The sequence below is a fragment of the Natator depressus genome, chromosome 7, assembly GCF_965152275.1.
Source record: "Natator depressus isolate rNatDep1 chromosome 7, rNatDep2.hap1, whole genome shotgun sequence".
NCBI classification, from domain to species: domain Eukaryota; kingdom Metazoa; phylum Chordata; order Testudines; family Cheloniidae; genus Natator; species Natator depressus.
Window position 1 is genome coordinate 87,633,280 of NC_134240.1, and position 15,238 is coordinate 87,648,517.

Here is a 15,238-nt window from a genome sequence, read left to right on the forward strand (position 1 = left end):
TTCTAGCATTTACATCTCAGCACTTGTATATTTTGTCAAAATTCAGTTGCTTCCCTTCATGTGTTATGTTTAAATGGGACTCTTATGTTTAACTGTTCCTCACTAGCTTCTACGTGTACTATACCAACTGTTTTCCTATCATCTATACTAGGATATTACAGTTCTCTCTTTAATAAATTCATCCCTAAAGGATGTCTCCTCCTGAACCACGTGCTCCTCCATACCTGTTGGCTTCCCACCCCTTTCCCTCCCCCTCCAGCCCTTCATTAAAAAAATCCTCCACAATCTTTTTAAGTTTACATACCAGAAGTCTGCTTCAGTTTTGAATTATGTGGAACCCATCCTTCCTGTATAGGCTCCTCCTTTCCCAAAAGATTTCACAATTCCTAATAAACTTAAAATGCTTATCCCTACACCATTGTCTCATCCATGCATTGAGACCCTTCAGTTCTAGCTGTCTAACTGGCCCTGCACGTAGAAATGGAAGTATTTCAGACAATGCTACCATGGATCTCCTGGACTTTGATCTCTCACCTAGCAGCCTAAATTTGGACTTCCCTCTGACTTTTCATTAGTGCCTAGGTGTGCCACAACCACTGGCTCCTCCCCAGTACTCCACATAAATCTATCCAGATGTCTTGTGAGATTGGGGGGAGGGATAGCTCAGTGTTTGAGCATTGGCCTGCTAAACCCAGCGTTGTGAGTTCAATCCTTCAGGAGGCCATTTAGGGATCTGGGGCAAAAATTGGGGATTAGTCCTGCTTTGAGCAGGGGGTTGGACTAGATGACCTCCTGAGGTCCCTTCCAACCCTGATATTCTATGATTACCCTATGATCCACAACCTTTGCACCCGGCAGATCAACTATCAATATTTCTAATAATCATATCCACCCTCACTATTATCTGGTTCTTAGTAACTGGTGTTCCCTCCCCAGGAGGGGTATTCTTAGTGTAAGAGGATAACATGATATCTGGAAGGAGGATCCCAACTATTGGCTTTTTTTCCCTCCTCTCCACCTTCATGTTCTCCTTCCCTGAGACTTTCATCCTCCTTAACAGCACAGATGTGGTCAGGCTCGGGATGGGATCGTTCTATTTTGTCCCTGAAAGTCACTTCTATGTAACTTTCTGTCTCTCTTAGCTCTTTCAGTTAAGCCACTCTGGTCTCAAGAGTCCACATTGTGTCTGTGAGGGCTATGAGCTGCCTACTGTCATGGCATGCGCACATACATCACCAGCCCACAAGGCAGGTAATTGTACATACTGCAGTCAGTGCAATAAACTGGATAGCCCCCACTCTGCTGCTAGACCTCTGCCTTCATTATTTTTATTCTTTCTTTCTTTCTTTTCCTTTTTCAGGGGATGATGGTTATTGGCCTAAGTTTAGAAGCATTGGTTGTTAGGTGTATGTGCCTCTCATACTCCCTCACAAAACTCTGCTATTTGCTAGCTCATCTGGTTGCGTAGGAGTTGGCTTTTTAAACCCCTATATTCCCTCAAAAAAAGAAAAAAGAAAAGGAGTACTTGTGGCACCTTAGAGACTAACCAGTTTATTTGAGCATGAGCTTTCGTGAGCTACAGCTCACTTCATCGGATGCATAGCATATCGTGGAAACTGCAGAAGACATTATATACACACAGAGACCATGAAACAAAACTTCCTCCCACCCCACTGCCCTGCTGGTAACAGCTTATCTAAAGTGATCATCAAGGAGGGTCATTTCCAGCACAAATCCAGGTTTTCTCACCCTTCCCCCCCCCCCCACAGACACACATACAAACTCACTCTCCTGCTGGTAATAGCCCATCCCTCTTTGAAACCTCTCTTTATAATGCGCATGATAATCAAGGTGGGTCATTTCCAGCACTAATCCAGGTTTTCTCACCACCACCCCCCCACACACACACCCCTCCAAAAACCACACACACAAACTCACTCTCCTGCTGGCAATAGCTCATCTTACAATGTGCACAGCAATAATCCAAGTTTAACCAGAACGTCTTGGGGGGGGGGGTTGTAGGAAAAAAACAAGGGGAGATAGGCTACCTTGCATAATGACTTAGCCACTCCCAGTCTCTATTCAAGCCCAAATTAATAGTATCCAATTTGCAAATGAATTCCAATTCAGCAGTTTCTCGCTGGAGTCTGGATTTGAAGTTTTTTTGCTTTAAGATAGCGACCCTCATGTCTGTGATTGCGTGACCAGAGAGATTGAAGTGTCAGTGGTGTCTCGAAGGTAGCTGGGAGTGCTGGTAGCGTAGGGCCTGAGGAGTGAGTCCCAGCTACCTTCGAGATACCACTGACTTCCTGAGGAAACTACAATCCATTGGTGATCTTCCTGATAACACCATCCTGGCCACTATGGATGTAGAAGCCCTCTACACCAACATTCCACACAAAGATGGACTACAAGCCATCAAGAACACTATCCCCGATAATGTCACGGCTAACCTGGTGGCTGAACTTTGTGACTTTGTCCTTACCCATAACTATTTTACATTTGGGGACAATGTATACCTTCAGATCAGCGGCACTGCTATGGGTACCCGCATGGCCCCACAGTATGCCAACATTTTTATGGCTGATTTAGAACAACGCTTCCTCAGCTCTCGTCCCCTAACGCCCCTACTTTACTTGCGCTATATTGATGACATCTTCATCATCTGGACCCATGGAAAAGAAGCCCTTGAGGAATTCCACCATGATTTCAACAATTTCCATCCCACCATCAACCTCAGCCTGGTCCAGTCCACACAAGAGATCCACTTCCTGGACACTACAGTGCTAATAAACGATGGTCACATCAACACCACCCTATACCGGAAACCTACTGACCGCTATTCCTACCTACATGCCTCCAGCTTTCACCCTGACCACACCACACGATCCATCGTCTACAGCCAAGCTCTGCGATACAACCGCATTTGCTCCAACCCCTCAGACAGAGACAAACACCTACAAGATCTCTATCAAGCATTCTTACAACTACAATACCCACCTGCGGAAGTGAAGAAACAGATTGATAGAGCCAGAAGAGTTCCCAGAAGTCACCTACTACAGGACAGGCCTAACAAAGAAAATAACAGAACGCCACTAGCCATCACCTTCAGCCCCCAACTAAAACCCCTCCAACGCATTATTAAGGATCTACAACCTATCCTGAAGGATGACCCAACACTCTCACAAATCTTGGGAGAAAGGCCAGTCCTTGCCTACGGACAGCCCCCCAACCTGAAGCGAATACTCACCAACAACCACATACCACACAACAGAACCACTAACCCAGGAACCTATCCTTGCAACAAAGTCCGTTGCCAACTGTGCCCACATATCTATTCAGGGAACACCATCACAGGGCCTAACAACATCAGCCACACTATCAGAGGCTCGTTCACCTGCACATCCACCAATGTGATATATGCCATCATGTGCCAGCAATGCCCCTCTGCCATGTACATTGGTCAAACTGGACAGTCTCTACGTAAAAGAATAAATGGACACAAATCAGATGTTAAGAATTATAACATTCATAAACCAGTCGGAGAACACTTCAATCTCTCTGGTCACGCAATCACAGACATGAGGGTCGCTATCTTAAAGCAAAAAAACTTCAAATCCAGACTCCAGCGAGAAACTGCTGAATTGGAATTCATTTGCAAATTGGATACTATTAATTTGGGCTTGAATAGAGACTGGGAGTGGCTAAGTCATTATGCAAGGTAGCCTATCTCCCCTTGTTTTTTTCCTACAACCCCCCCCCCCCCAAGACGTTCTGGTTAAACTTGGATTATTGCTGTGCACATTGTAAGATGAGCTATTGCCAGCAGGAGAGTGAGTTTGTGTGTGTGGTTTTTGGAGGGGGGTGTGTGTGGGGGGGGGGGGTGTGAGAAAACCTGGATTAGTGCTGGAAATGACCCACCTTGATTATCATGCGCATTATAAAGAGAGGTTTCAAAGAGGGATGGGCTATTACCAGCAGGAGAGTGAGTTTGTATGTGTGTCTGTGGGGGGGGGGAAGGGTGAGAAAACCTGGATTTGTGCTGGAAATGACCCTCCTTGATGATCACTTTAGATAAGCTGTTACCAGCAGGACAGTGGGGTGGGAGGAAGTTTTGTTTCATGGTCTCTGTGTGTATATAATGTCTTCTGCAGTTTCCACGATATGCTATGCATCCGATGAAGTGAGCTGTAGCTCACGAAAGCTCATGCTCAAATAAACTGGTTAGTCTCTAAGGTGCCACAAGTACTCCTTTTCTTTTTTCTTTTTACGAATACAGACTAACACGGCTGTTACTCTGAAACCTATATTCCCTCAGTTAGCCTTGCCCCCTGTGAAATATACTCACATAATCCCAACAAGTGGCACATACCCAAAGGCAATAGAGGAAGGCAAGAAAACTCCCGGGTCACTGCCGATCAGACCTGTGAGAAATTTCCTTACTGACCCCACATATGGCAATCAGTTAGACCTTGATCATGTGAGCAAGAACCAGTCAGCCAAGCACCTGAGAGAAAGAGAATGCTCACTACCTCCTCAAAGATCTATCTACATTCACCATTCAAGGGGCCAGTTTTTTATAACCAAAGGAACATTTAGAAACTAATTTAGGTATATGGCCTGAATTTCTCATTTTTTCCCGAAGGTGAATAGGACCTGCGTTATTTAGAAAATATTGATAAATGCTTTTTTTTTTTTTTACTAACTGGAAACTGATGCAATTTAACAAATGGATTGTGATACTGTCTATTTATTAAAAGAATAGTTGATGAATTAAAAATACATTTTCCTTTATTATTATAAGATAGTTTCAGTGGTTTAACCCTCTGAACTTATAGTGGTGATGCAGTTCATTAAATAATAAATAAGCATTGATCAATATGTCTAACTGCCTTAGGACTAGAATTAGGCAATTCATTTCTATAGTGACGAGCAAAACTTCCTTGATTGCTCAGATTCTGACAACTGTAACACAATGCATTTTTTCTGACTCTGATTAATTATTGTACTTTTCTAACATAAGCTACAAATAATTATAATGTTTATTTTTCTGACCCCAGAAATGAGTAGCATATGCCTTTTGGGACATTTATAGGCTATGCAAATGGATAGCCATTGTCTCACAATGCCAGTTTGGCTCGCAGCTTAAACTGTAGCAGCTGAAGGTTTGCTCTAGCTTATGCACAGGTATCTTGGTGCATCCCCTAAGAGTTATTCCAGCAGCCAAATTATATACAAACTGCAGCCATTCCCTGAAACAAAATAAGGAGACAGAGCACAACACTATAATTGCCACTCAAGGGATGTGTCACAGCTTATTTTGCAGAAACCAACAGGAAAGCTCCTCAGTCATGTCTAATCTTGTTACACTAGTCAACGGTAGTTTTACTGTTGACTTCAGTGGAAGCAGGATGGGGCACTGAGGAAGATTCATGCCAGGCAAGTCGCTAGCCCCAAGAGGAGCAAGGCATAAAAGTAATCTTCAGAGGCTACTACAAAAAGGAAAAGCCCATGGAGGGTCACCCAGCTAATCCAGGGCTAAAATAGGTTCAATTCAGGAGAGCCATTTTAATATTAAAATATATATTCTTACAAGTGCATGGGCAATAACCCTCACAGCTAGGGTAGCATTGCATCTGAGAAATGGAGGCAGTGCCTGGAGCTATGTACAGCACTTCCAGGCTACTTGTTTCTCCTACCTTGTGCTGCCTGTTGGGAGGGAAAAACCAGTCGCCTAGCGAGCACCAGCTAACTGTACAGTCATGAATTTTTACCAATATTTGTCTGTTTAAATTATTTTAAGGTGGGGGGACCCCCTAGCAGGAGGGGCTGCCAGTGTGGACTCCTTTGATCTGTTACTAACTGTAGCAAGTTTTGAAGTGCATTTGAAAGTTTGTGTTTCAGTGGGAGGGCACTGCTGCTACAGGTTGGGTCTTACCCCACTTGCAAAAGTCAAAATGGCAATCAACTTTCTTAAAGAGAAAGGACAAGCTTCCATTCTGCCAAGTCAAATTGCTTCTCCATGCTCCAAGAGTCTACTGAATTGCTTAAGGAACAAAAAATAACATTATCGTCTAATATGGCAAAAGCAAGCAGAGCACACTTAGCCTTGTGCAGTGCAGCCAAGCTAAGGCTTGCTCTCTCCACCAGCAGAGAACATAGGTTTGCCATATATTTAATCAAGATTATCAGGGCACATGAAAAAAAACAAGCTGAGGAGTTGTCTCTGTTTGTAACGGTAATCAGAAACCTGGTAAGTGCCTGTTCCAGACTATTTCAGCGTCCATAAGAATCAGCTGTCAGTTCAGTTATCAGAGGGGTCCAGTGAGAGGTTTACAAAGGATTTTTCAAGCACTGGAGAAAGAGGCTAGAATTCTACATGCAAAGGGAAACTTGCAGCTATTAATTTGCAGCCCAAGTCCCTGTACAGAACAGAACTTTTATGTCCCTTGTTAATGGCTGTTGTTAAAGGGTTTGCACAATACCAAAGAGATATCTACTGGGACTGCGGTTTTGCATGTATTGAGAAATCTTTATATATATATGTGTGTGTGCGCCTGTGTGTAAGTAAATAAATAGAACAAAAGGAAAGTAATCATATTTTATAATAATAGCATACACTCATTATGTATAGTATGAAGTATGTACTACTTTTTAATATCACATCAGTGAACTCTAGCTTTGCTCACCTTGATCTATTAGACTAGAGGTGTGTTTTTGTGTGTAGTTTCAACTTGCTATTTCTTATTCCTTAATTAACATTAGTTGTGATAAATTACTTAGATATTGTAGCTGGGGCACTTAATACTAAGACAAATATAAGCACAAGACATAAAATAGTTAACTGAGGATCATTAAAAAACAAAACAAACACAAATTATACTTGAAAAAATATTCTAAATTTACCATTGAAGAGATAATGGCTCCCCTCAGAGGCATGCACGAAGCATTGATAGGCCTGGGGAAATGCTTGTTAGCTACTGAGTAAAATATGTTCTCAATATATAATGTTATTGGGAGCTTTGTGCATCCAAGGTTGGGATCTAGCCCTTCACCTGTATTTTGCTTCTGTAATAACTAGGGCCCTGATTCTACCATTCTAACACACTAAGTGGTACTTTAGCAAAGGGCAGATTGTGATACACTTAATGAGTCACATTAAGCAGTACCCTACTACACATGCACTCCCATTGAAACCTATCTAACTACTCAGGAAAGTAACACACTACTCAGTGTGACTAATAAGAAAAGGAGTACTTGTGGCACCTTAGAGTCTAACAAATTTATTTGAGCGTAAGCTTTCGTGAGCTACAGCTCACTTCATCAGATGCATCTGATGAAGTGAGCTATAGCTCACAAAAGCTTATGCTCAAATAAATTTGTTAGTCTCTAAGGTGCCACAAGTACTCCTTTTCTTTTTGCAAATACAGACTAACACAGCTGCTACTCTGAAACCTGTCATTACGCAAAGTGTGACTAATGTAATCAAACCCCATATGAGCAGCTCTGTTGACTTCAGTGTGTTGACTTGTGTAGTAAGGTACTTTTCCTGGTGAATAAGGGTGGCAGAATCAGTCCCTATGTTTTTAGCTCTTTCATGGCTAATCTCACTTTATCCAATACGTATTAAATTAATGTTTTGGATTTTACTTAATCTCTGTGCTGAAAGGCAACAGGAAAGTTCAGAGAAATTAGACTTTTGCAAGATTATTTTTAATATCTAATTGAAAATCTACTATACTAGGTGATAAAAGCCACCCAGGGCAATTTTATTAAATTCATTATTTAATCGGATTAGTTTTTCACAGGTAAGAATAATATTTTTTATATATTACATTTTAGAAATTAGACCTAGACAATCTCTCTCTCAAAGCCGCTGTAGCCATGCAAGAACTGTTGTTTAATTCTAACTTTTTATTTAACAAGTCCTGATAAACTAAGGGGCTTTTGTAATTAGAAATTACTGTACATTTTTTTAAATGATTAAATATTAAACTCTCTGGTGTTCCTTCTACTGATTTAATATGATAGGACATCAGAAACACAGTATGCTATTGCCACGGAGAAGGTTAATAAAGTGTTGGATAATACCATAATTTGATTAATCTCTGCGGTTCAGATTTGTTTTTAAGTCATAAGCATTCCGCAATAAGAATGCATTAAACCACAAAATTTAATATCTTCAAGCTAACTGCAGGTACTAAATATCTATGTCTCTGCTGTGTTTGTTTCATTTTACTGACAAGCACACTTCCTTCCTTTGTAGAGTAGTTGCATTACCCACCCCAAGAAAATTCCAAAATATGTGATCATGCATTCAGTGATGCTGCATAGCGTATAAGTTCATGGAAAAAGGGGCCTGAAGTATTTAAGGGTATGTCTACACTGCAATTAAAAACCCACGGCAGGTCCATGCCAGCTGACTTGGGCTCGTAGTGCTCAGGCTAAAGGGCTGTTTAATTGCAGTGTAGATGTTCTGGCTTGGGCTGGAGCCTAGGCTCTAGGACCTGCAAGGTGGGATTTTTAAAAAAAATTACTTCTTTAAAGTCAATGGACCTGCTTACATGCCTAAAGTTAAATCTGTGTTTAAGTGATTTACTGCATTAGGGCCAGATCAGCACCTTGCACGACAGCCTTAGAAGAAATATGGCGAACATCATAATCCCAGAGATCAAGTTTATCCTGTTTACATTATGCTTGGCCTCTGCTGTTCTAGGAGTACAAAGTAGCATAAGGTGCAACTAAATAAAACTTTCCAAAGTTAATTGAGCCACTACAAGAAATCTGCTTCGACACATTTGAATAGATATTAACCCAAAAGCCTAGTACACAGATGCTGTTCTATCCTTTTTTAAAAAATACCAAATACCATTATCTTAGTTTTAAGATTAAAATAAACTCTTACTGTCCTGACCAGCATACTAACACTACCTATTTCATTAGACACAAGTGTTATAGATTTTTTTTTAAAAAAAGCAGATAATAAAGTCTCAAATAATTCAAAATAAACTAGTTACTTTTAAATGACATTTTGCAATGCAGAGCCATTGTCCTCTGGGTTCTTCCAACTCCTACTATTTCTCACCATATCAAATGTAGTAAAAGACACTCTCTGTTATTCCCTGCTATTCCAACTGTGCACACTAGGATGCAGCATTACTGCCAATTCATGCACATTCTATTTAACACTATTAGCTGGACATGCCCCTCTGGAGTCCTACATACAAGGCACTTGAACTTATTCATTCGTGCCTTACTTTGTACTTTCTGTCCTGTATTCATATTTTGCCTTTTTTTTTTTAAATTGTGGGGCTTTGGGAGCCTGTTGTGGCTGATTATTGCCTGGGTGTTGATGTGGCTTTGTTTCAGTTTATTGGCATTCTCTCCTCCTGAACTCTCAGCATTTTCTAGAGCTATAGTTCCTGTATCGGCAGTTCAACTTTCTAGAGTTTTCCCCAGCCTTGCTGGTAGAAGCCAAATGGCTATTAGGTTATCTTTGTCATGCTACTCCACACATTGTGACAGCGGAGGTGCATCCCTCCGGAAGTCTGAGCCATGCCTGCCTTATTATGGACATATGACGCCTCATGGGCAGCAGTTTTTCTGATCCCAACTACCGTTGGTTCAAAAAAAGGAGCAAAAAACCCTAGGGAAAATTATTTAAAAAACCAAAACCTTAATGAACAGTAGTTTGAGCTCCATGGGATTTTCTTATTGAATCCCAATTACCATCTACTCATCACTTAAAAAGTAGTTGTACTATATGAATTGTTGATAACAGGTGAACAAATGGAAATAGATTTTTATATGTGTTCACTGTACTCTGCAGTGAGATTGTCCTCTGAGATGGCAGTGACACTGCATAGTCATCCATTAGGGAAAGAAACTTTCTCATAAAAGGGCCAATTTTCCAAAATCTTAAAGCAGCTGTTGACATTACTGACTGGGAACGTAAATTTTAAGTGGGAAGTGTTAACAAAAAACTGGAAATTGATCAAGGATATCCTACTGGATGCTCCAAAAGCCACAATTCCAAAAATACACACACAAAAGTTACACTGGTTGAAAAGAGATGTGGAAGACACAATTAAACAAACAAAAATCATTTATAAAGAATGCTGGAAAAGGGGAAGTAAATGACAATGAATATAAGTTAAAAATTTAGGCAACTGATGAGGGAAGCTAAAGGAATGAATGCAATAGGCCAATAGGGTTTAAAAGGCATTTTTAAACATATTAGGGACAAATAAAAAAACCTAGGCCAGGTATAGGTCCATTGCTAGGTGCAGATGGTTTTAAACAGTGTAAACAATGCAGAAAATTTATAAATGTTCAATAGATATTTCTGTTCTATTTTTTGGAACAAAGAAGGAGGATCTATCCCATTAAAAAGAAAGTTCACCATCTGCAATAAAGGATATAAGGCAAGAGCTGCTCAGATTAAATGTTTTTTTTTCCAAATAAACAGGCTCAGATAATTTGCAGCCAAGTGTTTTAAAGAAACTAGCTGAGCCACTAATGTTAATTGTTAGCACATCATGGAAAACTGGATTGGAGGATTGCCAGTATAGTGCTAATATTTAAAAAGTTTAAAAGGGATGATCCAGGAATCTATAGACTGATTAGCCTGATGTTGATTAAAGGCAAAATAATGGAACAGCTAATTCATGATTTTATCAACATAGAATCACATGCTAAAAATATAATCAATGCCTGTCAGCATGGTTTCATGGAAGGTAGGTCTTGTCAAACAAATATATTGTCTTTTTTTTTTTTTGCCAAGATTATGCGTGTAGCTGGGCAAAAACCCTTTTCCACCAAAAAATGCAAACACAGGTTGATTGACATATTTCACAAAGTTTTGAATTCACTCAATTGTTTTGACTTAAAAAAAAATTGGGAAAAAAAAAATCAAACATTTTGTTTTAATATTTTAAAATGAAAGGTTTTGATTTTTTTTATTTAAAACACATTTATTTCACAATACTTCAATTTCATTTTAAAAAGTAAAGTTAAAAAAATCTCATGTAAAATGAAAAATTTATTTCTGGGTTAAACAGAACATTGATTTTGACCCAAAATTAATTAATTTTTTTTTTACTTTTCAGTTCAACATTTAAAAAAAAACAACTTGGTTTTGGTTTGACCCAAAACAAAATTTATATTTTGTTTTATCTCATCAAATAAAATAATCCATTATCTGCACATCGCTAATTGCTGGTTTGGCTGATAAATACAACTGTGTTGATATAATATATTTGAATTTTTCCAAGATATTTAGCTTAATACCCTATTCTATTTTGATTAAAAAAACTTGCATTACATGAAAGTAACGGACCACTCATTAGATGGATTAAACACTTGTTCACTGACAGATAATGTATTTGTTAATGGGGAGACATCAGTGAGTGTGCCTATTTCTAGCTGGGTCCCCTAAGGACCAGTTCTTAGTACAATGGTATTCAATATTTTTATCAACAACCTAGATGATGATATAAAATCTGTGCTGGTAAAGTCTGCAGATGACACAGAGATTGGTGGGGTGGTATATAATGAGGAAAACAGGTTACTGTTAGAGTGATCTGAATTACCTGGTTAAACAGTCGCAATCCAACAACATGTATTTTAACACAGTCAAATACAAGGTAATAGCCTTGGGAACCAAGAATGCAGGCTATACCTACAGGATGAGAGACTCTGGCTTGGAAAGCAGTGACTCAGAGAAGGACTTTGGGGTCATCAGAGATAACAGCTTCAACAAGAGCTCTCAGTGCAGTGATGAGCTAAAAAGCGTTAATGAGATCCTTGGATATATAAAAAGGGGAATGTCAAGTCGAAGTAGGAAGGTGATTTTTGCCTCTGTACATAGCATTGGTAAGATCACTATTAGAATACTGTGTCCAGTTCTGGTGTTCACATGGCAGGAAGGATATGGAGAGAGTTCGAATAAGGGCCATAAAAATAGATCAGAGGCTGGGAAATAAGCTTATGACATCAAATTTAAGGAGCTAAACCTATTCATCTTAGAGAAGGCTGAGCGGTGACTTGATTACTGTTCCTAGGTGCTTACACATGGAAAAGAAGTCTGATAATGGGCAGTTTTTCAGTCTTGCTCACAAAGGCATAGGAAGATCCAATGGCTGGAATTTGAAATAAGATCCAGTTTTCTAGCAGTGAGGGTAATTAAACATTTGAACAGTGTTTTGGGGGAGGTGATGGACTCACCATCAATTGAAGTCTTAAAGGCGAGATTAGATATCTTTCTGCAAGATATGCTTTAATCGAGCTTCTGGGAGAAATTCTATGGTCTATGTGCGCAGGGAGTCAGAGTGGTTGGTCAGGGTGGTCCCTTCCAACTGTGCAGTCTGTAACTCTACAAATCCCCCTATTCATTCTCTTCCTTCCTGGGCCATGCATAGAACAGAAAACTGTGCATTGCCCACAGTGTGCTCATAACACAGCTCAGCATTAAGAAAAAGACTTTAATCAAATCTAATGCTGCAGGGTTTCCACTGGTTACCAACAGGGTTCTGGAAGGATCTTTTTTCCCCTGGTACACAATTGGCCAGATGTATTCTGTATTGGCTTTTTTTGTCACCTTCCTCTTAAACATCAGTAATGGCAACAGCTGCAGACAGGATGCCAGACTGGGTGGACCAATGCTTTTAGGTGGTAGAGAGAATCTGCTTGGACACTGTCTTGCTCACATGCTTGGGGCAAGCTAATCACCTAATTTGCGGTCAGAAATTTTTTTTTTCAGGTCAGCTTGGCACTGACCTTGGGAATTCTTTGCTTTCATCTGCCAAACGAAGCATGGATCACCTGCTAAAATCATCAGGGCATATCTCACCCAATCAATTCCGTGCTGTTTCAGGGGTCTCAGGCATTGGTGGCAATTCTGTCTCTCCTCTTCTTTGCCTGTGGTATACAACAGCTCCATCTCCTGAGGACTGAAATGCATTAGTCTAACGCACATGGTTGGACTCAATATGGTGGTGACTGAGTGGAATTTAATGGTCTCTGAGGCAGCATAGGTCAGACTAGATGATCTAATGTTCCCTTGAGTCCTTAAACTCTATGAAACTATAAAACCGCTATTGGCTCTAACATCCATGTAGCCATCCCATCGTCATTACTTTTTAACTTTGTGCCTCAAGACACTGATTTGTTTGGGCTCCTGTCTCAGGCACTCCTATCACAGAACAAAATTTCCAGTGATGTCAATGGGATTTTTGTGCAAGTAAACAACACAGAATATTACTTTCAGCCTATTGGATTATTTTACAGTATATACCACAGTATTAAGAGACAGATTATAATAGTTGAAACTTCTTTTACATATTTCACTTTCCTAGATTCCCCCTATATTTTAATGAAAAAAAGGACACTAGAGGTGTAAAAGTTCTACTATTCTGCCATCTCACTCATGCTCTGCTAACTCGGCATGTCATATCAAATCCCTGAGCAACGCTGAACCTTTTCTCAAACAATTTGTCCCTTTAAAAGTCCCTCCTTGTGAGTTAAATATTTTTATATTTGATACTAGTCCACTGAGGTCGATAACAAAAGTCCATTGACTTCACTGGCACAGGAGCTGAGTCTAAGTTAACCTTCTGGCATTGGTTTCCACTCTAGACAGTCTTTGCTTCCTCAAATTAACTAGAATATATTAACTGAACAAATGAAAAAGTACTTTGTCTAAAAACCAATTTAACAGAAGAAATAAGATATGGATGTACCTATTGAGCTGTCTCCTTTCTAACAGCCCTTATCCTGCTAATATCCATGAAATACCTGTCTTGTCATCCCCCTATTGTGTTAGGTCCAATTTAAACTGTAAACTCCTTTGAGAAAGGATCTGCCTTTTTGTAACTGTAATGCACCACATGCTTCTGGTACTCTAGAATAATAAAGTCAGATATGCTTTCATAATTATGCTTTTTTAGCCTTATGAGCAAAAAATTAATTAAAAAAACAGCAACAGACCTATAATTAATTTGAAATTAATTGGAATTTATTAATCTATACTGTATATTTAAATTACAATATTTACCAAAGTACACTATTAGCAAAAACTTGCTTGTTAATTAAACACACCACAGTGAGATCTCTACCATACCATACCCTGATCAGAGGGCTGTTTAATTAGCAAAATTTATGACATAGTTGAAGAGCTACTCAATTGTTTTTTTCCCTATCCTGTACTGTATGCACTATTCAGATCCTATGTTTATCCATTTGCATATCTGATGATCATTCCTGTGACTATTATTCTTGTTAAATCCATTTAAAAGTTCTGAATTCTTTCTTATAAAATGTGCACAATAATGGATGATGTGCCTGCTTCACTCTTCAATGGTATTATTATTATTACACCTCTTTATAAAATGCCCATCATAATCTGTTCCTTCTACAGTATTTGAACTAGGAGCAAATAGTGTTGTCCCAATATAGGCCTTGATCTTGCAAACATTTATGCACAGGACTAAATTGACATGCATGAGTAGTCCCAATGAACTCAATGGAACTACTCAAGTATGTAAAGTTATTCCTGTGCATAAAGGTTGGCAGGACTGGACCATAGGGAGCTAGATCATACTGAGATTCTACTTATATTAACATTTCTACTAAATTTAAAATTGTGGACTAATTTTTTATTAGCAAACAAATAAAACAGCCAAATTAGAAAAACGTCTTATCGGCATCCATTTCCTATATTTCAACACTTGTACAGAATGACAGATGTAGCCTAAATCCCATTTTCAAAAGTGGCAGACACAGGCAGCCAGATTTTCAAAGGTATTTAGGCACATAAAAAGCAGGATTTTCAAAAGTGCCTAACCAGTTTAGACACCAAGTGATTTCAGTGGGACTTTCAATGAGATTTAGGGCATGTCTACACTTCAAGCTGAGGGTGCTCAAGGAGACACTAGCACTCATTGAGCGAGTGCACTGAAAATGCAGTGTAGCTGCAGCAACACAAGCAGGAGGAAGGACTAGCTCCCGCTAGTATGCCCCTGGTGTCGCTGACGGGTATGTACTGGGATGGCTTGCCCCTCCCACTGACGCAGCTACACTCAATTTTAGAGTTAGCTCCATCAGATCTAGCACAGGTATTTCTTCTTGAGCTGGGAATTACACCCCAGTATAGAATGCAGACATACACTTAGGCTCCTATATCAAAAATCTGGCTCTAGCTAGACATATAATGAAGTACAGTTGAAAAGGGCTCTAAGAT